Consider the following 27,773-nt stretch of genomic DNA (forward strand, 5'->3'; position numbering starts at 1 on the left):
TGATCAGGTGTTTGCCAATAGGAGGTAGGGATGAAGAGAAGAAGAGGTGAGGGGGGTGAGGGGTCAGGACGGGGTGAGAGACAGGGAAGAGCCAGTGACCAGGACATGCTCTCCCTCTCACCAGGATACAGCCAAGTCTGAAATACGGCTCTCTTTTTTTGATCCTGGAAACAATGCACCTGCTGGAGGCCTGAGGATATGTCCTCTCCGCATGTGTCCTTTCTCATTTCTCCAAGGTATCACTGACCTGTACCCATCTGAATAAAGCCTCTGGTATTCTAGTGTCATTATATGAGCGACTTTACTTGAATAATCGCTTCTTTTCTGTACCACCACAAAAGTTTAAAAAGGTTTGCGAGTGCTTGTCCTCTCATCTCTCCTTCTCACAGGGTTCAGTTGTGTGTGAGTTGTGTTTCCCAGTCTAGAATCAAAATGCAGCCAGAGTGAGAGATGAAAATTCTCTTTTGGCCTCAAAACAAACCCCCCCCCAAATTTGTTTCACTTGGTCTGTTTATCTAAGCTGTGATTCAGCCGAAATGGGGTTTTGGATATGAATTTCGAGTGGAACCAGAGTTTTGGCAGCAGCGGCAGGGCCATGTCCTTGACAGCCCTGTTGAATTAATTTCTTCCAAATGGCTGGCTTAAAGAATGAAAAGAAGAGTCTGATTAAAACCTACTACTGATCTAATGCACCGCTATGACAGAGGTCCATTTTTAACCATATTGTATTGTGAAACCATCCTATTGTATTCCTGTGACTCATATTGTGTGGAATTGAAGTAAAATGGAGTAGGTGGCCACAGAGAAACCACGCGGGACAGCTCGTCATAGCACTTCAGTTTGATTGACATACCACTTCTTTTTTCACATCAGACATGGTAAAACGGTATAAAAGTGGCTCTTTTACATAACACTGGACAATTGCATGCCTAACCTCCTTCATTCACCACTGGGCCTCTGTGAATTCAAACTGGAGCAACTTCAACATATCTGTGTTTTGTAATGCTAAATTTAGCAGAATCTGAGGCATGTGCTTGATATGGTAATAGGGCAGGAAAACGGTGTTCAAGTGTTAATTTTCTGTTTTACCACGAACATTTGCCAGAGCTGTCTCCTTAAATTAGACCAAAAAATGATTTGGACATTTAATATGGGAAATATGAGTGGGCAATGTGGATGGTATATGCAATTTTATATTAATGTATATTGTGATATAGTACATGTTTTGTAAAATCAGTTGAGAAACTATTCTTATCACAAGGTCCACTTACTTTCAGGCAGGCTACATGACCTTCATTGAATGGAGTTTCCTCATGTCATGGAGATGGTTTAGTTGTTATTACGTGATGACCACCTGCCATCACTAAAACTCCACACTGAGATACTGTTTTGGATAAAATAAGCAGGCAGGATGATCTGTTATTGGTTAATCCAGTAAATGACATACCTTACAAATCAAGGTGACTCATTGACACCAAAATCATATCAAAATTCAATTTTGAATGAAAGATATTTAAGAGATATTTAAAGGGAGCTACAATGGTATGAAGAGTATAGAAAGCTGGAACATTTCAATTAATCGATTAGTCGATTGACATTTTGATCATTTATTTATCATTGGAGTCATTGAGCACAAATGCTAAACATTTGCTGGTTCCAACTTTTAAAATGTGAAGATTTGCTGTTTTGTTTTTCAGTTTTACGTAATAGTAAACTGAATATATTTTGGACAGAGCAACACATTTCAATGTCATTTTCAGATGGTATTCAGTAGACACAGTAGTCTATATATTGTATTGTCACATCGCCCAGGACTAGTTGGAAAGGATTTATTCCATCTCTGTCTTTGCTCTCATAGTTTCACTGTACTGATTAGATGATTTTAAGTGGGCCAGTCACACATGAATAGTCATTTTCAACCCTTTAAACATGGATCACTATGATCAGCCTAACCACTCTGTCCATATCTATGGCAGTGTGCGGATTAAATATAACACAAGATAACATCTTAATAATCCCCATGGGCTAATTTAAATAGCTTCTGTCATGGTACCCTCCTGTTTTCCCTCTGCTTCCTTCACCTCATCTTCTACTCAGAACTTAGCATTCCTAGAGAAAAAAGAGAAAAAAAAATGCAGCAAAACATCTCACAGAATACTTCATTGTGCTGGATGATTTACGATACTGTTGGTAGATGTGGCATAAATGAACACGTCTGTGACACAGAGACATTTTCCCTCAGATTCACACAGTAGCAGCTCTCAGCTGCACCGAGGGCAGGAGTGCTGCTCTAAATGTTTAATAGAGAGTTAAGGGATAAGGGGCATCTTCTGTCTCTGTCTGCATAGTGTCTCATTCCCACCTGGCCAAGCTCCAGTGCTCACTGCAGCCTTCTGACCCACTACACAGCCACATTGAGACCGGATACAGGGCCTCATTGGAGCCCTTCTAGCTCCACTGAAGTTATGTGGTATATTGACTAGTTTGTGCAACACAGTCTTCTGTTCTTGAACTTGGCCAGACTATAAAGCTCCTCAGTCACTTGACTCTTTCGCACTCATGTTTCATTTTCCGGCTCGGCCGTCTTCTTCACAACCTCAGTGTCGGAGTAGTATGCAGGTTGTTTGACCACCACCCACCAGTCTCTGTCACGGTCAAAGCCTCAGCATTTCGATGAAGCCCTGGCTGTCCTTCAATGGCTCTTTCACTGCCACATGGTGACAATGCATTTTTTCCATGCCATAAAGCAGATGCTTTATTATAGTAGCACAATACTGGGCCCATCTGAAACTGTTTTACATGTGAAAGGCACACCGGGATCAGGATGCCTACCACTGTGTGGGGCTTTTTGACTTGCCACTCTATAATGAGTACACACTGGATGGAAAAGGAGCAGGCAGCTTTAACTGGCATTGTGATCACTGCATAGAGAGAGGAAATGCAGTACAAAGTGCTGATCCAGGCTATTCTTCCAGTGCTTGGACTTTTTATATTTTCCAGAATACAGAGATTACTTTGGCATCAAATGAGCTTGTCAGCAGTTAGGCTCACAACAGATAAAGAGGCAGGAAACTTGCAATTTAAATATTTGTCCACCTAAAAATGATTAAATTATATATAAATATATTTTAGTGTATTTGTCTTGCCAGCAGCCCCTGACTTTAGATACAGCTACAGCAGGTGTCCCCTTGACACTGATCTTTTCAGACCTCTTTCTCTTAAAGTCAACAAATCAAGAACTAAGAAGTGAAGTGAAAGCAGCTTGACTTCAGAGGCTCAGCCGGCAGAACAGAAAAGCCCTGCAGTTAAATGATTTGCCTCCTTTGTGCGACTTGTACCTGTCTTCTCTTGTATTGCTGTTTGTTGTCGGTGAGTTGAAGAGGGCTCTTGTTCAGAGTTGTCTGCCCTCAGGGCACTTTGCATGGTTCAGTCCCACACACTCCACCCTTTATGAAAACAACTAAAACAGTGTTGGACCAGCACTGCTGTTGGACTTACTGGTAGTCTGTCAGCGAGGCTCTTGGTCACTAATTGAGCACTCAAGCAGAGAGGGATGTTGAAAGGCCAGAGGTACCTCACCAGACAGGCTGGTTGGTCAGTCGCCCTTCACAGACTTGATTTCAAGCCCTACAAGGACTTGCTGGAGACAGGCAGCACTCAGACCCCATCCTGAAACTGAGGTGTCCTTGCCCCCCCCCTCCCCAGCACCATTCAGAAGGCTTATCCTCTCTGACAAGAGCTCTCCGAGGTCTGTAGCTGGTCATCAGTCAAGTCAAGGACACACATCTATCATGTCAAGAGCCTGAAGAAATAACAGCAGCACTGCACACACAAAAGCCCAGACAGGGACATGTTTAAGTACATTAACCCAACTCTAGTCCCACCTCAGAGGAAGGATGTTGTGATGGGTAAGAGGGAAATAGCTGTGGGTGTATAAACCAATTGTATAATTTGATTTCTGCATGTGTAGCGGGCTGATAGCACTGCAGCTGGGCGAGTGTAGCTGAGAAAACAGTGCTGCTGGCTCTACTTTAAAAATGTTTGAACAGAATTTTGCATCAGTTTTCTAAAATAAATACATGTATTTCACATTTTTTAGCCAAGCTAGTCCACCATTTTGGTCCAGACTGACATGTCTCAACATCTGTTGGATGGAATAATGTTATGTACACACATTGACGTTTCCCAGAGGATGAACCCCACTGACTTTGGTGGTTAGATGTCCTTTCATACAGTGCCATCGGCAGGTCGAAGTGTGACTCAGACATTTGGAAGTATCTCCGCATCTGCTAGATATTGGCACAGAAATTGGATAGACTTTCATGGTTCCCAGAGGAGGACTCCAAATGACTTTGGTGGCCCATTGGCTTTTTTTTTCAACAGTTACTGGATGGATTGCCATGAAATTAGAAACAAATACCACATTCCATCACTGTTCTTATTATGCCACCCTCTATTATCTAAGTTATCCCAGCAGCGAGCATCTGTCCCATTTTGTTATATCATTTCCCTGAAGAGTACAAGGTGTCCTGTCATAACTGCAGCAATGTTAGTTTTGCTTATCAAGAATGTGTCAGTGGGAACACAGACCACAGAGACTAACACGGATAGTGGAAGCTGTGTGAAATCCCTCTAGGTTGTGAAAAACTGATCATATAGCACAGATACCAGAGAAATCATATCACTGAGAAAACTCAGGCCCAAATGCCTGTAAACAAAACTGTTGTCTCCAGCAAATCAAGTGAAGGCCTTTTCCTGTAGCTTCTTCTTATCCTCAGAGCCAGCTTCTCTGACATCATGCGTTCAGGCAGAGCTTGTCTGTCAGCTTCATTTTGTCACTAATTTATTCATTTAAGCAGTGGCAGCCACATTCAAAGACAATGGCGCGCAAGCTCTGAGTTGAATTAACCTCAATAATTATGCAGATTTGAGGAAAGAAAAGCCCAATTGTTTCACACTCCTCAAAATTCCTGCTACCCCCCCATGCTTGACATCCAAGTGAATAAATTACTAGACCCAAGAAAATATTCAAACTTCCCTCTTCCTTTAGAACAAAAGTTTACTACATTATTTGTGTAAGAATATCACCCTCCAAGGTCAACCATACTTGTTTATGTTTGCATTACCAGTGGTTTTCACATAGTCCTCAGTCTAATGGAAGCATGCTTCCACTGTGAATGCATTAGCTCATGCTAGCAGAGGGGATCCATTTTCTCAAAACATTTTAAAGGAATCCACTTTAAGCGTTTCCACTAAAGGCCTGGTTTAAAGTGCTAATGGGTCGTTTGATCAATACCTGAGCATTTCCACTGTAAATACCAAAGGTGGGGGCCATTTGAGCTGCAATGGGATGTTTATGGATGGGCTTGTATCATATCACCCCGATATTTATTAACAATAGAATCTCATTCAGCTAAAACTACAGTTCCTTGTTGTCCGGTAGTTTGTGTTTTATTTCTGTCTTGCCAAACATTTGGCCCATCCTGCATGGGACATTTCTCCATATTGAACATCAAAAATATAACAAGAAATTTTGCAGTGACACATATATAAAACCAAATGCAAAAAATAAAGTATCATAAAACATAAAACTGAGGTTCCAGTGAACCTCACACGGTTCCTGTCCCATATAACTAGTCACAGCCAGCTTTGGTGCACATTTGTCCTATATGTACTAGTGATGAAACCTTTAGTCAGTTACTCAATCAGCTGAAAGTTAATTGGTAGTTATTTTGATGGTCGATTCCAACAGCATTCATAATATTTAAAGAGAGCAAATCAAAACAGATTGTTAAAGCAGGACAGATCTACAGTAATGACATCTGGCCACATCTAATCACACTGTTGAGATATAATAAGGCATTGGCTGACAGTGGAAAAACAACAGATTAAAACAACAATAACAGAAGCCCATTTGCATCTTGTATTCAGCTGCTAAAAACAAGGGCAGCTGAAATTCTGCCTAATGCACTACATGGTGAAGGAGATGAAAGCCTCCCTCCAACAGTGTGGCTGGTACTCAGCCTGTCTCAGATGAAGTCTAATGATGGATCTCGAGAATAGGAAGCCCAGGGATGTTGCTTGTACTCAGGTGTTTCTAAGAATAGGACAGCTTGATTAAAAAAAGAAGTCTCCTCATTGTCTGTGTTTATTGGGCTTTTAATTGTTTTAATAACTGAAGTAATGTGTTCTGTAATGATGCAGGATCAGTCAATGGAAAATGCGTCTAACCACAGTTATCCCCCTGTTTCTATCTGTGTTACTCTGTGATCCAAGAGTTTGTGACCACTGCCTCCTCTAAATGCTGTCGGTTGCTCAAAGACAACCTGTGTAGTGTGTGTGTTTGGGGATGTATGCAAGGGTGAATTATTGATGCTGTGTAAATCCAATCTGGCTCGTGGCAGGTGCGCCGTGTGCTGTCTGCTGTGTGTGTTTTTCTATGTGTGTGAGACACTGTGAGAGAGGAGGAAGGAGCAGTGCTGTAATTAAAAGGCAGCAAAGTCTGCAGTCCTGCCCACACACAGTCAGCTATAGGCATACAGGCTATAGGCTAAGTGTCCTTTGCTTACACACATGACCACCACAGTGTTCACATATACAGATGCTATACAGGGAACTGAGTGTCTTTCCTCCTCACTCTCCCCACCCTTCTTCTTCCTTCAGTCTCAGCTGAGCAGTACAGTTTGTTTTTCTTTCTCTCTCCCTCTTGCCTCCCTCCATCTCTCACCCTCTGTCTCTCATGGTCTTTGTACTCTTTTCTCTCACAAACTTCACAATGTACCACACTCGAGCTGCAGCCGTCTGTTATTGTGCAGCATGCAGACAAGCTGCTAGGAGCCGACCAGTGATATCATCCCATTGTCCCTGTGCTGTCACCTGCACCAAAGAGCATGGAGTCTGGGAAGAGAGGGGAGGAAAGAGAGGTGGAAGGAGAAAGGAGGAGGAGGAGAAGAGAGGCAGAGGGTGGATGGAGGAGTCTTGAGAGGAATGGAGGACTGTGTGTCCTTCTTCCACTGGGCCACTTAGAAATACAAACCCTTCCAAAGACTTCTTTTGGGGGCTAACAACAGAGAAGGCCAAACAGTGATTATTTAATGTATTACATTTTTTAAATACTCAAATAATGGTTTTGGTCTGTTTTAACCTTAAAATCTCATTGTATGACTATAAACAAATACAGTATGCTGAATACTATTTATTTCACTATCCCCTCTGTGTTTCTTCCCAAGTCTTGATTTGTTTGTGCCTGCCATTCACCCAGCTGTTATTTGAGAATTTACAATACCCACACACTGCGACACACACATCATGTTTCAGTGATGTCCTCCTACATCAAATAGACGCACAACCTCACACGCTCACACACAGAAGCACAAACATTTGCAGATTTATGTTGCAGGAATGTATTGCACTCCTCTCCCTTCCTGCAAACACACACTCAGTGTATACACACACACACACACACACACACACTGTCCACTGCAGAGTCGCAGCAGCAAACTAGTCAGCACCTCCACACTTTCACTGTCTTTTTCACTGCTGCTCCTCTCATTTGCTCCTGCCTTTGGCATACCTTATTCCTCTCCTATATTTCACATCTCTCTGTCTCCCTCCCTCTGCATTTTTATCTCAGCACCTGCAGCCACCTGATGTGTGTGTGTGTGTGTATGGATGTATGTATGTGTGTTCCAGTCTGCTGTAGACAGGCTGATTAAACCCTTCAGCTCTGTCTCCTTCACCAATGGCTCAGCACACCTCAACATAACGGCACGTCACTGACACTCCCACCCTGCCAGCTGTCTGTGGTTGGTTTCTCTAATATCAAAGTTATTTATTTTTATAGGAATATCCCTGAGCTGTATGTGTATGAAAGCAGAGAACAGAAGTTGTTGTTTTCACTCAGCCTTTGTTTTTTTTTTGCTGTTGACTCATTGAGAGCAATATGGATTTTACATCAGAGGAGGAGTAGGAGGCGAAAGATCAGGTTGCCAGTTTTTGGACTCACTAGAAAGCCCATCTTTTTGTGTTTGTGTGTCTGAAAAAATAAAGGCGCTTAATGAGATGCACTTGCTATTATGCAAGTGATTCAAGGTGATTCTCCTGGCTTTTGCTTTGCCATCTGTTTTATCTTTTTAGAGGCACGTAGTTATGTGTTTGAGACGAAGCTCTTATTTAGCTTATCTTTATTACCTTTCTGTACTCATTTGGTACATTTCAGGTTGGTGTGCTGTTGCAATGCAAGGCCAAAAAGGCTGTATTTTCAAAAACATTGTAGAAATACATACACATTAGTCTGCACACTCACCGATGGTCTTTTCTTCTATGTTTTTCTTTTTTCACCTATTGGTAGTGATGCTTTGATTCTTGGTTTCCAGAATAATGTTGGTCAGCTTTGGTCCAGACTGAAATATCTCAGCAGCTATGTGATGGATTGCCATGACGTTTTGCACATTTGCAGGGAATTAATCCTACTTACTTTGGATATTCTCAGATTTTAACTGTAGCGCCACCAAAAGGTTTACATTTGTGATTTTAAGTGAAATATCTTGCCAACTATTGCCATAAAATTTGGTGCACACATTCATGTTGAATGACTTGTAATCCTTTTTGTCGTCCCTTAATTTTTTATCTATCTAGTGCCATTATTAGGTGTAAATATCAGTTTTTCTAACACCTGCATTTCTGACTAAATGCCTGCAAAATTCCTGAGCTCCATCTGTATTTAACAGTATTGTTTTTAGTGCAAATTAGCAACTATTGGCATGTTAATACACTAAACTGAGATAGTGAGCATTGTACCTGCTAAACATGACTGTGAGCTTGTTAGCATGCTGTCACCAGCATTTAGCTCACAACATTGTTGTGTCTGAATAACAGCTTCACAGAGCCACTAGTATAGAAGACAAGACTCTTAGTCTTGTTTTGTTCTACTGTGCTACTTCTGTTGTACTGTGTTTGTGTGGATACGTGGTTGTATGCTCTAGGGAGGTTTAGGTTGTGGTAAGAAGACAGGTGGTGTGAGAGTTGGACGCAGCGTGGGTGAGGATGAAGAAGAAGAGAAGAAGAGAAATCTCATTCCCCTCCTGCTGCCACAAACATGCACTTCAAAGATGGCTTCTGGAGACACCAGGCTCCCTCAGCTGTTGCTGTGCTTTGCTAATGAGACTAATGAAAACTAATGAAATGTTATTCAGGAATGACAGTCAAGCAGCAAACTGAAGTTCAGTTTTTTTTCTGTAGCTGCTCATAAAGTAATGGGTTAATGCTTTTGCACAGTGTTAAACAAAACTGTGGTCCAGCCATCCGGCCTTAGATGGTGTGTTATGCGTCAGTGGGGCAGGTTGTTTGTGCTTATGGCCGCACTGTTGCCAACAGTAATGAACAGCCTGGATGACGCGCCCCTTGCAGCATCGATCGCACTCTCTCACACAGACGGTGGATGGAAATTGGTCCTGGTGGGGAAGCAAAGGAGGTGCACACATGCCTACGCCTTCTGTGGACACATATGGGAGAAGGGATCAGCACACGTGCACATACTGAGAGAGCAAGAGAGCGAAAGTCCATGCATGCGTGTGTGTCTGTGTGTGTGGCAGTATGTGTTTATTGACGTCTATGGATGCTCACTGGACCGATGATGATTGTCTTATTGGTGGCAGTATGGAGCATATAGAGGAGAAGATCTGCTCAGTGGGCTTTTCTCCCCCTTTGCCGCAGAAAACCCTTGGATCTCTTCCACCTCCCCTCATGTCCTCAGCTGGTGCTCTCTGCAGTTGGAGGCATGCCCCATACATACACTGTATCAAACCAGGCTGTAGAGTTTCCTCTCTTGCTTCATTACCACATGAATGGTTGCCATGTTGCCATATACTGTATGGCTATTGTTGGCAAGTCACTCAAAGTCACTGGCTCGTACATGGTGGGCTAACAATAGCCAAAGGAGGAGGGAGTGTTGTTTCAGATGGTGCATATCCTTAAAGCTAAAACCTGGTTTACAACTTACAACAACAACAACTTCTTACAACTTGAGCTGTAATTTTGTAGTTTTATGATTACATTGCACTCACTGAGTTAAGTGCTGAAACCTGGGAACTCAACAACATTGCTACAATAAAGTCTGACAGTCAAATAATCAGACAGGCTGTAAACAAGCCTGTAGTTTAAACTACAGTTGCACCACAGGGGAAATATCATTAATAATTCCATACTGCACAGGGAAGCTGTGCACAACAACAAACAAAAGGGCAGACAGACTATACAAACAAACCTAAAGAAACCTCCGGGAACTGTACAGTCAAACAAAAATAATGTGGATAACAAGAACGTTATTCTTCTTGACAAGTGTGTTTGCTTTGTTAGTTCTTCTGAAATATAAAACATATGATATCCATCGAGTGGGATTTCCAAGCCGTAAACAAAAACGTTGGTTTTTATTTTTAATGCTCTGTCCTCTTAGTTTCTACTACCTTTGAAAGCACTGTACTCTGGAAGCACAACAACATTGCTGCATATTGGTACAATAGGGCAAAAACAGGAGCATTCAGACCGTCATAGAAGTTGTAAACAGACCCCGGTTCAGCAAAACTTATTTGGATGAGAAAACGAAGGGCAATAATAAAACTATTACCCGAACTGTCTGATATAAACATCCATCACTGACTCATGGCCTTTCTGCTTTAGCTTTGATCTTCTGTGCTTGCTGTAGTCTTGTTCACTCACAGTTTGCCTGTGCAGAGAGGGAATATTAGCAGCAGTATGGGAGCTCGACCTTTAGGTTTTACCTTCAAATAAAGGGGTTTATTTGATAAACATAGAAAACAACTCTCTACTGCAACTTCCTCGCCAACTGAAAATGACGTCAGGATCAACACGTCAAACGCAAAAACAAAGCAAAAACATTCCCACAAGAAATAGGCTTTCATGAACACAAAGTCAGGCTAACTAAGCAATGGCCTGAGCTACAAAAATAAAACCAAAGTTTTATTTTAAATTGCAGTTTTCCTTTAACTGTAGATGAAAGAGCATTATTCAGTCCTGCTGTCATGCATTATTATTGATTATTTATTCAAGCAGATTATTTTTTCAGTCATTTCACACATATATCAAAGAGTAATCCAGAATTTTAGGTTTTCTCATACAAATAGTTTTTCCATTTGCCTTTGTTTTCTCATACAAATACTGTTAGTTTGACTCACCTAAGAGTTTGTTTGAAACCTGTGTAGTTGTCCGACTGCTTGTTTCATGCCCTGTACTATTAATGATAGGATTAGATGGTCAAAACCACAAAAATGAGACCCAAATTGAAATACAACAAAATGATCACAGAAACAGTTAGAAACAGTTAACAGTTAGGGAGGATGAAAAAAAAGGCTTCTGTTGAGTTAAAAAGAAATACGATACACGACACTGCAGGTCCTTAACCTCGGGGATGGTCTGCTGCCTGTGTGTGGTAAATCTTTTTTTTTTACTGCGCTCTCTCTGCCTCTCTCTCTCCCTCTGTCCTTTTCTTTTTCTCTCCATCATCCTCTCTGTTGTCTGTGAGCATGTTAACACTCCAGCCCTGTCACTGAGCCTCATGGCACCATGGAAACCAGTCACACCATTCTCTGTCAGTGTGTCTTTGTGGATATGTGTGTGTAGCAGTTACTGCCTGTGTGTGTGTGTTTGTGTGTTGATGGGCGGGATCAGGGTCTTGTTTAGTTTCAAAAAGCTGAGGAGAGGTCGCGGCCGTCCCTTTGGGCCTCTTGCTGTAATTCATGTAAATTCCCTTAAGACTCCGGCCGCTTTGTTTTCCCCATTGTCCCCCTCAACCTGAATCTGACGCCTGTGTCATCAGTGCAGCTTGATGCAAAATTAACGTTTTATTTTCTTCGGTGTGAAATTCTTTCACCTCACTCCTTTTATAGTTAACCAGATACCTCAAAGTTATCACGATAGTGCTGCTATGTGTTACCTCTGACACCAGACTCCCTTCTGTTATTGTGTTGTGATGAGTTCAGCCAGAGTTAACAAGGCTATAATTGACACAGACATGCATTAGGACAACGCGAAGTGATTGCCAGAGGACAGTGCTGTTCTGTCTTATCAAGGCATTGTCATGGTTTATTGCTTGATAGAGAATCAAATTTAAACAATTACTGATTTGATGTGACCTCCAAAATAATATCGTTAAGAGACCTCTGGCAAACAAGCATTGAAAATTACTTGTAGGAATGTGTTAGTATAAAGTCTAAGAGGACTAAATCATCCGTACTTGTCCTTTCATTCTGTCCCTGACAGCAGTGAAGTATTTCACAAGTGTCCCCCCCCCCCACCCCAACCCTGCCTCGATAGCCTTGTGAACCCAGCCCCTTATTCTCCTCCCAAGCCAATCATATTTCACTCCCATTCACATTTCTGAATAGGAAACTCGAAAGGAGTCTTCGGCACGAACACCCACTGATAGGCGAATGCATGCGCATACACACACACACACACACACACACACACACATTCAGACAGCGTGCAGTTCTAGTTAGGAGGGCTTGGTCTAGACCACAGCATGAACTTTGTTCTATTAAAAGTTGCCACTGAAATATGCAGTTGCCATTGAAATATTGTTCTTCTATTGGTGTCGTGACAAAGAGCAGGGAGGGCGCCGGTCCTATCTCAGTGTGAGTCTGAAGGAGCAATGGGCCGGCGGGGATCGCCCTGTGTCTTTGCTCAACGGAGTCAGTGTGCAGAAATAATGCCCATTAAACTTGGTCAATCACGCCCCTCACTCCATGAAATATGCCCCTTTCACTCATTTCATACCATAATCCATACACCTTGCTGCTATCCATCATCTCTGAAAGATGTCTGCCACGATGAAAGATTTTATTTATGATACATTTTTTAAATTAATGGCTTCTCCTGCGGTGATGTTAGGTGCTGAGAAAGCTGATCGTGCTGAGTTATGTTTACATAGTAAATGACTGAAGCTGTTCATTAGTAAATTAAGGTGGAATTCTAGCACAGAGGTTTCAGGTCTCTCGACCACCAGTGTAGCTCTGGTGGTCTTCAGGCTCATGGTTTCACTGTGGTACGTGGGTGGAAATGATATACTCGCGGCAGCATGCAACAATGGCCATGTTGTGAAGCCACTGAGCATGTCCCACCGGTGCAGACAGAAGTCGTATGCTTTTGAAGGGTTATTAAGTGGTTATTCCCATAACTGCAAGGAAACTTCCGCCAGTGGAAACAAGTAAAAGTTCCAAAACAACAATGCAGAAATACTCCATGACAAGTAAAAGTCAGTATTCAAAAAGTACAGACGTTTTATCAGCAATTTACTTGTAGCAAAAGTAAAAGTGCTGGTTAAGCAATTTTTTCATTGTTAATACTGATTCATGGATGCACCAGCAACATTTTATGGTTGGAGCTAGTCAAGGTAATTTTAACTGTGCTGCATGTACTCTTAGACAGCTTTGTCCAGTGGTTCCCAACCTAAGGGGAGGGCCCCTTTGAAGGGTCACAAAATAAATCTGAGGGGTCATAAGATGATTAATGAGGTAGGATAGATTTGTTTTGATCTTTTTTGTGAAACACTGGATAGTTTCAATAGTAGTTGTGTTTCATAAACTCAGTATTGTGCTTTTGTACATAAAATGAAAGAAGAGTGTAACTATAAAGTAACATGGAATAGAAACACCCAAGTAAAGTGCCTCAAAATAATACAGTACATTATTGTACATTCCACCACTGCAACTTGAGTGGGAAATTATGTTTTGTTGTGTTGTTCTTTTGTTTTTCAGATACCAGAGTCTAAATCATTGTTCACTTTGATGGACAATGTTCTTTGAGACAGATTATGTTACATTTTCTGTGCTTTTGTAGTGAGAGGGGCATTATTTAGGGCCCAGCCCAGAGAATAGTGACTCTTTCAAACCATTGTTGTCCTCTGCAGCCATAGCTAACGGATGCCAAAAGACCTTTTTCACATCTATTCTTTTAAAACTGGTTGCAATAATGCCGGTGAGGAGTCGGCAATAAATAAGCTTCCTGTCACTGAGTCAACTAGATTAGATTGCATGGGGACATCTGTTGAGTGTAGGTGAGCACTCTCTCTCTGGCTTCTCACTGTATGGGAAAGGAAGTCCTTAGGATGTGCCTTGAGGCTTTTTTCCTTTTATTCGCGTTGCTTTGCTGCTTCTACTCCACCTCCACCCTCTATTGAACATCTAGAAAGCTGTATTGACTCAAACACAATCAGTGCTGCTGACAGTATTTTAATGTACACTGGGCACCGTTTGATTTACCATGCAGTTATAGTGTTGATTTTGCTTTGATGCTCTGCCAAATTCATATTTCAGGATGTTGTCCTCTGTCATCTCCTCATCCTGCCGACAGTTGCACCTGATACAAAACAAATAACTCTTTGAATGTTTAATGCTCATGTACAAACATGTCTAAAAACCTACCTGGTAACTTTGTGGATTCTGGTAGCTGTTCAAGTGATACCAGGAAATGTTTAACCCCTATTGTAGAGAGACAAAAGGTTGTTTTAATCCCACTGTGAGAGAGGAGGGAGAGGGGAGGGAGGGTCAGGGGAGGGACGTGGGAGGAGGGGAGGAGGGGTTGTGGGTGTGTTGGAGGGGTGGGGTGGGGGCTTGAATTTGTGAGGGAATCAGCTCTTTTCTCTTTACTGTCACTCAGTCACAGCCAACACATCGAGGAATACACAGCCACTGGGATTAAGACAACTGAACTGTACTGTAAAGCAACGGACGCACACACTGAGGGGATTTATTCTTATTGACACATACAGAGATAAAGGTGATGTATTACTCTATTTTGTTAAAGTTATATCATATAATCACCTGTTGTGTGGAAAGTAAAGCCTGTGATGCTCTGAAAGATCTGCAGGTGATGGTCCAAGTCGTCTGGATTTCATTCCAGATGTTCCATCACTGCTGAACTAATGAAACCTACTAGATGCTGATAAACTTCATCGATTAGTCTATGCACAAAAAAAAAAAATCATCATTAGCAATTTTGAGTGTTTTAAATATTTATCAAGGAAAAATGTAAAACATTTAATACTGCATAGCCTGTGTCTGGGCTTTCTGAGTTCTCTTCACCATTTTTCATAGCTGATTTTAAACTAAATGATTAATTCATTAGAACTGAAACAATAGTCGATTAGTTGATCAGCGGAAAATTGAGTCAGCAAATGTTTTGACTTTTAATTGCTTCAGTCATTTTTCAAGCAAAAATGCAAAGCAATTCCCAGTTTAATCTTCTTAGTTGTGAAGATTTGTTGCTTTTCTTTGACATGTGTGGTAGTATTTTGAACACTGATTTTCAAATTGGTGATAGATTGTTGGTTGGATGAGCTAAAGTTGTTATGAACGGTTTTTCAGTATTTTCTGACATTTTATTTACCAAACGATGAAATGATTTAGAAAATAATCTGCAGATTAATGGATAAAGAATATAATTCTCCGAATTTCAGCTTAAAGTCCACTTGCTTTTGACAGGCTTTAGTCTGTGAATGTGAGGATGTTTCTTGCAGTGTGGTAAAAATTTCTTGAGCAGACTTTTCATCTCTACTGAGACGTCCATGAAAGCTTGTTTCCTCTGACAGGCAGCTATGCTATTAACATTTTCATGGATAGTTTGCACTTTTCCAGCACTTGCATGTCAACACATCATCTTTATTCTGCTGAATCTCAGCTTGTCTTCAGTTTAACAGCACATCTCTGTCTCTGCGAGCCGTGTCCCCTAATGTAAATTCATCATAGGGGAAAAAAGATTGCGCTCTGGCTCTAATTATATCTTCGGTCTTTGGCAGTAATGATGCTTCATCGGGAGAGGGGAATCGTTTACAATCACACTCTGCCTCTCATTAGCCAAGAGTCTAAAATTGAACCCACAGGCCGTTGTGCTGAGCCCCCTTCCCATGTCTTAGGGCGCACACATATAGGTAAGCATACACATCCAAACAACACAGCTTGGAGGAGAAAACCAACAGACTCATTAGAGAAATGACACCTCACTACTTGGCATTATCTGCTGTGAGCAATGTTTATTCAACCTGAAGAAATCTCATTTTTACTCAACATGCATACGCCTGTGTCATATTTTCCATGATGAGACAAATGGAAACATACACACTGGAGGTTTTTTTCTTTTTCTGTTTGGCCACTTTAGAAACCAAAAATGTTTTAAGACTCATAGACCTGGGCTTTGGTGGTTGTGGTACCTGTCAATATAAGATTATCTTTGCTTTTACTGCTGTATTACAATGAAGTGACATACGTTTCTTAGCATATTTGTCTATTTTAGCTGAAGAATGTACAGACATGTTTGTGTTTAGTTAGCATATCCACATTACTTGATACTAAATATTTTATATATCATATTGTATTGATATTCAACATATTTAGTAAAATAATACATCCAGGATTTCTTATTACTTAACATTAACATTCATTAACATTAACATTCATTTGGAGTCGAGTTTTTGTTTACCTAACAAATTTAAGCCTTTTGGCTCTGGTTCGGTCTCCACCAACTCCTGATTAAAAATATCGGGCTTCCAAGCTGCTAAATGCTCCACCATGTTTACCTGCTAGCTGCTAATTTTGTTTGCTGTTTAGTGATCGTCAGGTTGTGGGCAGTAAGTTTTCAATGCTTTTTCATGTAAAACAATGCTAATGATGTACAGTGAGAGTGAAGCAAAACAGTAAAGTCGTGTGCCATAAAACCAAAACAAAGAGCTAAAAGATGCTAAAAGCTACAGAGTAGGGTAATAATTATCTGTGTGTTCATCACAGGGTGTGATAACTTTCACATTACGCAAAGTCATTTGATCCATTGTTGACCTAAAAATATTGAATGATTGAAGCAGCTTTAATTTTCAGGATGATTTCTTTATTCATTTGCTGTTAGATGTAATCCTATTTGATTTTTGGTAAAACATTGTTGTGTTGTCTCCATCCACCAAAGATTCAGCTATCTTTTTTGTTTGCCAGCACTCATGGCACGAGAGTGCTCCCTGAGGTATTCAGGCCACCATGCATCTCTTGCTGTGAGGTGTTTTGTAGTCCTGCTCCCTGCCCACTGTCGGCCTCCTATCCCCAGCTATTTTCAGTCTCGGTCCTCCGTCCCTTTGCTTATCACCATGGCAGCTGAGCTGGACTGAGCTCCCCTCGACTCTGTGGTGTCTAAGGGCAGAGGTGGGGTGGCGGGATGGCTGGCTCGATGTCATGGGGGGAGGCCGCTTTTGATGGGATCAGCCTTCAGCTCATTCAAACAGGATGTGGAAAGGTCATTTTGTTGTTGTGTTTTATTCATAGATCTTAGCTGTAATCAGCTGTTTCACAACTGTCTAGTAAGTGCACAGTGAGGCAAAAATTATGAGCTATAAGGTCGAACTGCAATAGCAGAACAAGATTTTGGCTGTGCTGTAGTTCTGTGCTCAGGTATGGTGTCAGCAGTAATATAATGTGATGCTGTATGTCGGTGATTTTTAAAATCTGGGTCAGGATCCTTTCAAATTCAAGAGCTGGGGGAAGATCGGATTTTCTGGTGTAATATTCTGTGTGAAGTAATATGTTATTGACTGCACAGGTGTCAAGGCTTTCAAAACCTGTGAATTGTGCAATTCTTGTGGTAAATTGTGTAGATTTTACAAGAGAAGCTTCCACTGTGCAGACGCTGCTTGAATCTTAGGTGGTAGGACAATCGCAATCTTGAGAGAAAACAACTAAAAACACGTCTGTGACTGTATGAAACAGAATTAATGTAAACCTAGAGTTCACAATTGCATCTGTGTAGTGAAATTAGTGTTCATATTGAACCGAATGGAAACAGTGGCATCTCTCAATGGGGTTTCCACACTGTTATTTGGAACAGCAGACTGAAGCCGATAAGCCTTTGCTAGAAGTAAATTGGATTGGCTTCTTCAATCATTTTGCCCATCAATTCCGGGAGGTGTGTCTGTGTTCATTGTGACAGTGTTTGAGGAGAAGTGAGGAGAGGTTTGGACGTTAAACAAAGGAGACAGAATATGGTAGAAGAAAGAAAAGAGAATAAACGTAAAGGAGAAGAGAAAAGAAAAGGACAGAACATCTAAGCGTTTTCTGATCAAGAACTTGTCAAGAACTGTTTTTAAAGATGTGAGTTAATCTCAAAAAAATCTTTTTTGCATTGAAAATATGTCAAGATGCATCTGTGCAGCGCCATCTCCTACGACTGTCTGCTTCGGGGCTCCCCACCTTAAAGGCTGAAAAACTCTGAGATGAGAGAGAAGGGAGGAGATTAGAAAAGAGGACTGGATATAAAGGAAATAAATAAATAAATAATTCTCAGTATAATTGGGTATAAATAAAGAAAACAAAAGACATGACAGTATGAGACGGTAGGCAGGAGGAGGAAGAGGAGGAAAGGTGATGTAAGGAGAAGATGTGATTAGAGAGGAAGAGATAAAAGAAAAGGGTAGGTTAGCTCAGAACAGGGCATCTTAGTCTCCTCTGGACTGTGGCCCCATGTTCAGGTCCCAAAGTTTCATGATCAGACCAAAGAACTGTCAAAAGTTGTGATGCAACATTATAATTTATCTTAATTTTTTTCTTTTTTTATTGAAAATATGTCATGATGAACCTACATACCTCAAAAGATAGAAAAAAAATGAAATAGACACAAAGTAAAAGTGGGTTTTTAAAAAAAATCAAACTATGAATAAAGGGGAAACATGAAGGCGCTACGAGTCCTGAATATAAGCATATAAGCCTTTAATTTTACATGCCTGACACCATTTAATATCGTATCCCATGTCTACATGGGGTTTTTGATCTTAAGGATGAAGAACTTGAGGGATTATTTTTTTTGGCATTAACATCCTGAATATGAAGGTTTGGAACGAGAAGAAAGGTGATGTGAGGAGGTGATCAGAGAGGGGGGGGGCAGAAAAAAGACAAAGACAGAATAGGTTAGGAGAGGCAAACAGCAGAGAGGTAATGTGAGATGATGGGGGCAGGAGAGGTTAGGACAAGGTATCTTAGATTTTTTTCATCACCATAGATTCCATATTTAAAGTTGCCATGAGAAAGATGACGTGGGTTACAAAAAAAATGCAATTTATCTCTAAAAAAATTATTTAAAATATGTCAAGACAAACATATGCATGTCAGTCTCATACTGTACATGTACCATAGCTTAATCTGACCTTAAGGCTGGAAAAATTCTGAGATTTCAAAAAGGAGGAGATGAAATGAGAGAAGAAAAGAAAAGGGGATTGGTCATGGCAGGATAGAAAGCAGGAGATAACACAGGACTGTACTGGAGAAAGGAGAAAAGACAAAAGAGGAGAGGGGGTGAGAGGACAGAGGACAAGAGCAGAGGACGGAGGAAAGGGAGGACAGAGATGAAGGAAATGAGACATGACAAGAGGAGAGACAAGGGGAGGAGATGTGTCTCTTCTCCTGCTTTCAGCCACAGGCCTTAGTGACTATCAGTTTGGATTACACACTCCTGTCTCTGAAAATCCTTGTCCACACTCTGGTTTACACAGCTTGGGTGTTTGCTTTCTTTTCACCACCCAAACTTGCCACAGTTGGAAGTGTTTTAAGTATATTTCCAGAGAGTCAACACACTCACGGATGATTATGCTAAAGAAAAAAAAAAACTCTCCTTGCGCAAGACCATTCATTTGATGAGAAGAAGAGATTTCATGTTGAAGCATCCTGGTGTGTAATCTTGTGACAGTGCAGGAGACATCCAATATGAACAGGATTTTAGCAGATTATAATAAAATCAAATATGGAGTTCTAGGACCATTGTGAAGTCAAACTGATGCCCTGGATGTCTGAAAATATGCGTAGCTGTGCAAAACTTCCTCCCCAGGAACCTTATTAGGAAAGATTGGATTTTCATGTCTTGGCTTAAAGTCCTGGTTATTTCCACGAAGGGAGAAGAGATCTAAAATCTAAATTATGAACTCTAATATTTACTATTCTCTTCCAATTTTGTTTAACCAGACTGAAGAAAACCATAGAGGAACGAGACAACTAGCCAGGGAGGAGGAGGAGGAAAGAGGGGATTTGGGTTTCTCTGGTAAGTTGGAAACATTTCTGTCTGACTCCACCAACAACATCATTTTCCAAAACAGTATGCACTTCCGGACTTTTCAGAATCAAATGTTCTCGTTCTTCTCAAAGGCATTTCCCATCCCGTAGGATGTGGACACACACAAATGTCAGTCTGTCTGCCATGCCTGGCAAGTGTCTCCAGTCCAAATATCTTCATCTATGATACTGGCGGAGTGTGAATGTATTAATATTTATACTCTCTGTTGAGCTTCTAAGTCCCTAAACAACTATCCAGCCTTTCCACCGCTGCGTCTCTGTCTCTTTCGGTCTCTGTTGTGATGCCTACACTTTTGTTCTATCTGTAAGGCAAAGGTCACCACTTGCTTGACTGCCATTTGTCCACTGGCAAAGTGTGTTTTTGTGTCTGTATCCATTTTGGCAGCGAGGTTTTGGCAGGGAATAAAAAACAAAACACTGGTGTTTTTAGTGTCCAACAGTGTAATGTTGGATGCATGTGGTTGTCAAGGTAACACACCCTCTCTTCGCCCACTGCTGTGACAGTGGGCATCAATACTTACAAATCACAAAATAGTACTTAGAGCCTAAATTGCGCGTAGTGCCTCCCTCTTATTGACACATAATGTGTCGTAATGGAACTCGCAGAGGGTGAAAAGTTCCCTAATGGCAGTTGCGCAATTAAGATCTAAAGTAGCTCCCTTAAGCGTAAGGTCTCAGTGTGCATTAGAGCCCAGAGAATTGACTCTCAGCTCACACAGGGTTTTTGAAAATGACCCTCTGTAACCTTTGGCTCATCCTCTCATTCCGCCGTGCTGAAAGTGTGTCTGTGATTCAGCGGGGAGTTGATCTAATGCTCTGTGATTGGAGGTGACATGGTGTGATGTGTGTCCACCACCCAGTGGAGTGTGAAGGAAGGATTCCCACCTCAGCCCTTGCTGCACCCTGAGCCGTGCGGGAAGGCTGCGTGCACAGCTGAGTGGAGAGTTAAGGGACTCTGACGGCTCGGAGCTCATCTGCCTCTGCTGTTGGTGCTACGCTTGTTTTATTTTTGGCGATAGGGGGCCTTTCTCGCTCTCTCAGTTTATCCATTTATGTGCCTGTTTCAATCTTTCGCTTTGCCTCTGCCTATCTGTCAGTCTGTCTCTGATTCTCTCATTCTTTCCGTTTTTCTCTTGTCATAGCGCTGTGGCAGTCGGTTGTTGTTGTGAATGTGTGCTGCCTGCCAGAGAGGCTGAGTCCACAGTTTTCAATGGCCGAGTCATAGAGGGCCACACTTAGGAGCTGCAGACTGAATTTGTGGTTTGAAACACACTGAGGCGTGAAGCGTCCATTGTGAGCAGCAGCATTCAGGTCCCAGGCCCTTCAATGGAAGGCCGCAGAGGTTTCTGTTTACCTCCATACTGCTGTCTTTCACTGGTTTCTCTCACGTGGCCATCAGGGAGTGTGGTATTATTGTTTGTGTGTTTGGATGCCAAGTGGGGGAGGATGGGAAAAATATCAAGGATCACCCAATCAGAGCTTTGCCTCTCCATAAATAGCTCTGCATGAGTTTGGCTTTTGACTGTGAATCTTTGAGACACAATTACATAATCCAATCGTTTCATATACAGTGCAGCAGCATACAGTATTTGTGAACTAATTCGTTTTCCTTTTTTTTAAATTTTTACTCTGCACTAACAACTTGGATTTGAGGTTAAAACTGCTAAAGTGCTTACTCTCAGTTTTGTGTTTGCACTCCTATGAAGTGCGTGTTGCATACTGGATGAACAGTAGGACCCTTAACCCTTTTTAGAGGTACAGTTTTAGCAAAGTGTTGCAAAGTGCTGCAGGACAACCTCTCACCTAATTATTTCCTTTTTTCTTTTTCTTTTTTGACAGTTTGGTCTTATTTTTGTAATTTTAGCCATTGTTTGTATCAGTATTGAAAATGACTAAGTAATTGCTGAGAATTCTACTAACATTGCTGGAGAGAAGGTCAGAGTTTAAAGTCTGTGTTATCCTCCTATTAAGTTTTGGGAGTTTAAATTTTCAGTCAAATTGTGATTGCAGTGTTGTAATGTGTCATTCTTTTATTATTTGTCCAATACTATTTTTGTCCCCCTAAAATTGATGGAACAACATATAAAAATGGTTGTAATTCCTACACTAAACATTGGATTCTGAGCCACTGACTTTCCATTAATGCCAGGGCACCTGAACAGTGTCATTATCTAGTATGTGCACAGCAGCAGCTTTCTCGCGTGTGGTTATGAAGCAGTGATATTACGCAGAAGCCGTTCTGAGTTCAGACGAGTTGCAGATGAGTAGAAGGATTCATACACACGCACACACACACAGGGCCCCTGGGCTGCTCCCAGCGCACGTCGTTTCAGATGAACGCGTCAAGATATTTCTTAGGTGTCTCTTTGATACGTGCCTGACAATTCTCCAGCGCTTCTCTGTGTCAACACTCCTGTCTGCGCATGTTATGTTTAAGAGCTGCTATATGTGAGAAAGAGGCCATGTGTGTGTGGATGTGTGTGTGTGCGTGTTTTTCAGCGTCTCTTTGGTTGTATGGCAAACAGAGACAGTGAGGTGCTGGGAGACACAGCTAAAGTGTCAGAAAGAAGGACATGAATAAACAAACAGATGAATAGATGGATACAAAGACAGTGAGGGAGAGAAAGAGGCTGAGTGATGTGAAAGAGGTTGTGAGGCCACTCCTTAGGGGCTTCTTCTCTCCTCCTCCATCTTCCAGGCTTGTGGAGAACGTCGGCTTCATGCAAATCTGACTCACTAACTGCTCTGCAGACAGCCTTGAGAGTCTGAGGAGACACTGTTCTATATCTGGTGCTGCATCTCCATCCTTTCCCAACTCATTTCTCCTTCTTTCACCTGGACAACCTTCCCCCAGGCCTCCTTTTACCTTCGCTGCTTTTTGTGTCTGTGCAATTATCTGCTCCAGCCTTGTACCTTTTGCTCATTTGCACTGATGAAAGCAAAGTTTTTTTCCCTTCTCTGTATATCAGGGATGTGCTCTCTCTTTTTCTGGCAAAGTCAAGCTAGCTGCTTCCAGTCTTTATGCTAACATAAGATGTGCTATCATATTTAATACAATCAATCTTCTGATCTAGCTTTCAACAAGAAAGCAAATAAGCATATTTCCCAAAATGTCAAACTTATTATTTAATGGAGTGATCCACTTCTTGTTTCTAAGATGTTGCTCATACTCAAAAAACCTTCAAGTAGCTGCATTTCATACTTGACTTTCCTAAGAGGATGGGTATTTTTTTGGAAAAGTGCGTAGACCAGCACTAAGGGCATGTAGCCCTTAGTGTTTTTATTCTTTATTTAGACAGTGAGAAAGCAGCAGAGTAAATAGAGCCCAGAGTGGCCACACATGTGGTTAAAATCCCAACCGTCTAACCACCTTAAAGCATATGTTCTTTTTTCCAGCATACCTCTAAAATCCCAGATCTCAGTACAGAATTACCATCTCTGCATGAGAAAGGTCTTTTTGTTTAATCTTTTTTTTTTTTTTTACTTAAAACAACTCTTAATCCATCTTCATTCTGTGGATGATTTCCAAAGGTCTGTTTAGTCTGATCCTGGGTATCGATGTGGCTTCAGGACACAGAAGATTGTCCTCACACCATCATAAGCTGGTGGGATCTATCTGTTTGGAAGGGCCTCTAAGAAACCAAATGATTTATGTGGCTGTTAGGCGTGGGTCCTGGTCCAAGGCCAAGTCTATCTGCTCATCAATATAAACAGCCTGCTCCCCGGGTGTTGCGGTGGAATACAAATGGCTGAATTTAGATGTAACCCCTCACTCACCTGCATCTCAGGCAATTCTAATGAGAAAGCTCTCTCTGTACCTGTGCTGAGAAAGAGAGAGAGTAAAGGAATGAGTAAATATGAAACGTGAGCGCACACTAGAGCAGCAAGCTAAAGACTCTGGATTTCCACTGCTTAGTGGGCCTCTGTGTACCAATATGTTTTTCGGTTTCTAGATTTAACCTCCACACTACTGTATGTTGTATTAAATGACAAAATAAGTTTAACATGACTGAAATTATGCATCTTTGTGCATTCATGATTACAGTTGGTGTTTGATGGCATTTTATGGAATCAAAATCCAGAATAAAATCCACTTTCTTACATCTGAACCCTTTCTAGTTCCACAGTGAATAGTCTTAGATCTGCCAGCCTTCAGTCATTTTAACTAGGGATAGTTAGATAATAAGAGAAAGTAAGATAATTGAAAGCCTCGACACTACCTTGGTTCACCTCCAACTCTACAATGGCACAAATCAAAATCTGTTGTACTCATGTACCAAAAGCTGGCCCAAATTTATTATCTTGTTTGCTTATTTATTTATCAAATTCCTGATTTAGTTTAGAAAATTATTTAGGCAAAGTAATTTGAAGAGAACACCGAAGAGGTTTGGCTTCTGTTCTTAATTGAAAGAAAGGTTTTTATAGAAAAACATTTTATTTATTTATTTTTATCAAAGCGTGTGGTTTTGGTGTACAGAAATCCAGATTTTGTATCGGCACTGGTATCATCAAAATTCAATTAAAAAAACAATACTCATTGTTTACACAGGTGTTTACAGAAACATTTATGCTACATGTGAGTAAACATAAAAGGCATAATGTTCATTCTTCATGTGTAGATAGAGGAGGGCGAGGTGGCTCCTGTAGAGATACTGTACCCTTATCAGTTATAGCAGTAATTCATTCTTCTGTCATGTTCAACCCCGGGGGCACAAACAAACTAAGGTACCCCTGGCCTCCTTGCCCCGGAGGCGAGTTACACACACTTTGCCCAGCTGTGTCTTTTCTACCTCCCAGTGCTGACCTGTCCTGTACCTGCACTGAGAGACAAACGCAGTCAGGAAAAACATTCACCAGCTCCACTACAGCCTCACCCAAGCATTACCCAGCACTCAGCCGACACTTCTCCTGCATTAGTGACCAGCCTCATCCCGTCAAACACAGACACAGGACAGAGGCTGTTAGCGGAAGCTGGGCGGACTGCTCAAGTTAAATGGGAGCAATGTTTCCTCCGGAATCACCGTTTGACAAATGAGGGCTGATGGAACAGTTCTTGTCGGGGCCATTATTTCTGATGGGGCCAGACGATCTGTAAGGATAGAACACTGTTTGTCTGAGCTGTGACGTCCTCTGGGCAAAACTACCAAGCCCACTCGAAACACACTCAAACTCTCCAAATGATGGATGTAACAGGAAAAATCTCTAAACTACAACACCAGGAAACCTTTTTTTTTTTTCCATGTTGAGTCACTGGTGTGTTTTCACAGCACGTCTTCAGCTAAACTTGTGAAGACAGTTTTACAGCTCATAAAGGGACTTCCAATATGAGAAAGCTAAGTCCTTCATTAGTATCATTAATGCTCATTAGCCAACGTTTCAGTCATCTGGACCCATGAGACAGATAGAAACATGTTCACACTAAGCCTTGATGAGGTGCCAACAATCACCATCAGGGGCTTTTCGCTGTATTCTTTAAACTTCAAAATTCTCTCTTTAATTTTATAAAAACCAGTGCCTCAAATCAAATGGGGTCATCCAATTACTTCCTGACAAAAAATATTTCCATTCGCTTAAGGAAGATGTTGTCTCTTTCTGTTTCTTTTTTTTTTTCCTTTTGGTAAAATATCACAAGTTTCTCAGACTCAGAACTTAATTAGATCAAATTCCATCAAAAATCTTGGGATGGCGAAGATTTAAAATGAAAATTCACAGCGCCACTCTTCAATTTAAATGCAGTCAGAGGAGTTTACTCAGGGCTATCTTTGATGAATTATTCACGTCCCCATGAGTTGTTTGTTGAGTTTAGCATATGAAAACCTGACTCAAGAAATAGAGTGGTCATAGCTCAAGCCAGTGTAATCAGAGCTCATTCAGACTTGGCTGAAAGAGAGTGTTTAATCTGTGCGGGTGGCACACACATTATTTTCACATTACGCAACATTTCTGCATGTGTTGTGGTGTATTTTAGTTTATCATGTGTCTTATGTTAATTTAGTTTTCCAGCATTGACAGGTTGAAGAAAGGGTGTGTGTGTGTACAGTAGTTCATTATTTACTTTAACTTCTACTGTGTCAGTGTTGTCTATGAGACTATTCTAGCATCAGTTCACTGGCTTTAGTTGCCTGGGCCCAAGGTCCTCTGTTGGGTGAGGGGTGCAAATCACACATACACACACACTCTTTCTCTCTCTCTCTCTCTCTCTCTCTCTCTCTCTCTCTCTCTCTCTCTCTCTCTCTCTCTCTCTCTCTCCCTCTCTCTCTCTCTTCCTCTCTCTTCCTCTCTCTGTCTCTCTCTCACACCCAAACACACAAAACTTATATTTTTGTGGGGACACTCATTGACATAATGTATTCCCTAGCCCCTTACCTTTAACCATCCGAAGTGAATGCCCAACCCTAACCCTTACCTTGACCCTAATCAAAACTCAACTCTAACCTTAGCCCTAAAACCAAGTCTTAACATCAAACAGCCCTTTAAAATTTTGAGGACCAAGCAAAATGTCCTCACTTTCCTAAAACGTCCTTTCTAGGTTTATGCTCAAATTGGTAACTTTAACTACATCCAAATTGGCGCTAAGTTAGATGTACAAGTACACACAATATCTCAAAAAGTGTCACTTAATCAATTAGTCAATATTCAGAATAGAAATCAATAACATTTGACTAAGAGCTTAATCATTTTGAGTCATTTTTCCAGCTTCTGTTTTTATGTTTAATTCTGTGTTACTATAATATAAATAAGACTACAACTGAATAAAAAGCAGCCTTTTGAAAAAGAATTGTGACACGTGCATGACAGTCCATGCAGTGTGATACAGTCTGCATGGACCTGCATAATCGCACATTTATAATGCTGACTGGTAAAACAGTATCTTCCGCCGCACAAAAATCTCTCACCTTTAGAAGTTTCTCTACTTAACCTGTTGCGCTGATACACAGGATTTAATGTGATCTCTCACTTGATCAAAAAGGAGAATTTTAAGCAACCTCGCTTCAAAGCACTGAACATTCATTGTTCAAACTTAACTCATAGATCCTTTGAGTCTTTATGAGAACAAAAATCAATTTTCTATTTTTCAAACCATGTTTAGAATTTTGGGAGGGTTAACTCTGCATTGTGTCTTCCATTAAAAAAAAAGGCCTTGATTTGATTTTCTCACACTTTGAAAGGACTATTGTTTGTGTCCTCTATGTCTGAAATTGGATGGTGAGTCCTTTTGGAGAGCAGCGGAGGGGAAATGATTTGTATTCACCTGCCGTATCTGAATGGAACTGAGGAGGGGCTGAGAGAGAGAGAGGGCAACTACATAGTGCTTCCTTTATGTGATAATGGATTGCTCTGACATTCACACACATTGTGCTGTGGTGTGTCTATCAGTCAATACTCAGTAACTCGTGAGACGAATGGCAAATTTTAAACAGATGCCATCAAAAAAACTGTCTTGCAGTGACACAACAGGTGACAGAGTAATGTATTATCCACCAGCTGCACTAACACATGCAACATGTGTCTTCACATCATCTAATCCTGCAAATGAATCACATTTTTTATTTTCTTTCTTTCTTTCTTTTCTTTTTTTTTTTTTTTTTTTACGTAACTGCACTCTCTTTTATTGGCCCGCCTGGGCAACTGGATTCTTCTGTCAGCGGTACAAAAGAGACAAAG

The 27,773-nt window shown here is 41.1% G+C and overlaps 1 protein-coding gene across 4 annotated transcripts in view; it reads left to right on the forward strand.

The window, feature by feature from the left end:
* The window catches only part of LOC121181882 (neuronal cell adhesion molecule-like), a 70,819-nt gene that overhangs the window by 9,766 nt on the left and 33,280 nt on the right, over nucleotides 1-27,773 (forward strand). For 3 of the 4 annotated variants that reach the window (XM_041038093.1, XM_041038089.1, XM_041038090.1), the window contains exon 2: nucleotides 20,001-20,076. The exons of the other annotated variant lie outside the window; for it this stretch is intronic. The gene's annotated coding sequence lies outside the window, so the exon portion shown is untranslated. The remainder of the gene's footprint in view (nucleotides 1-20,000; nucleotides 20,077-27,773) is intronic. 4 annotated transcript variants of the gene reach the window in all.

Source organism: Toxotes jaculatrix, chromosome 5 (genome assembly GCF_017976425.1).
Source record: "Toxotes jaculatrix isolate fToxJac2 chromosome 5, fToxJac2.pri, whole genome shotgun sequence".
Lineage (NCBI taxonomy): Eukaryota > Metazoa > Chordata > Actinopteri > Toxotidae > Toxotes > Toxotes jaculatrix.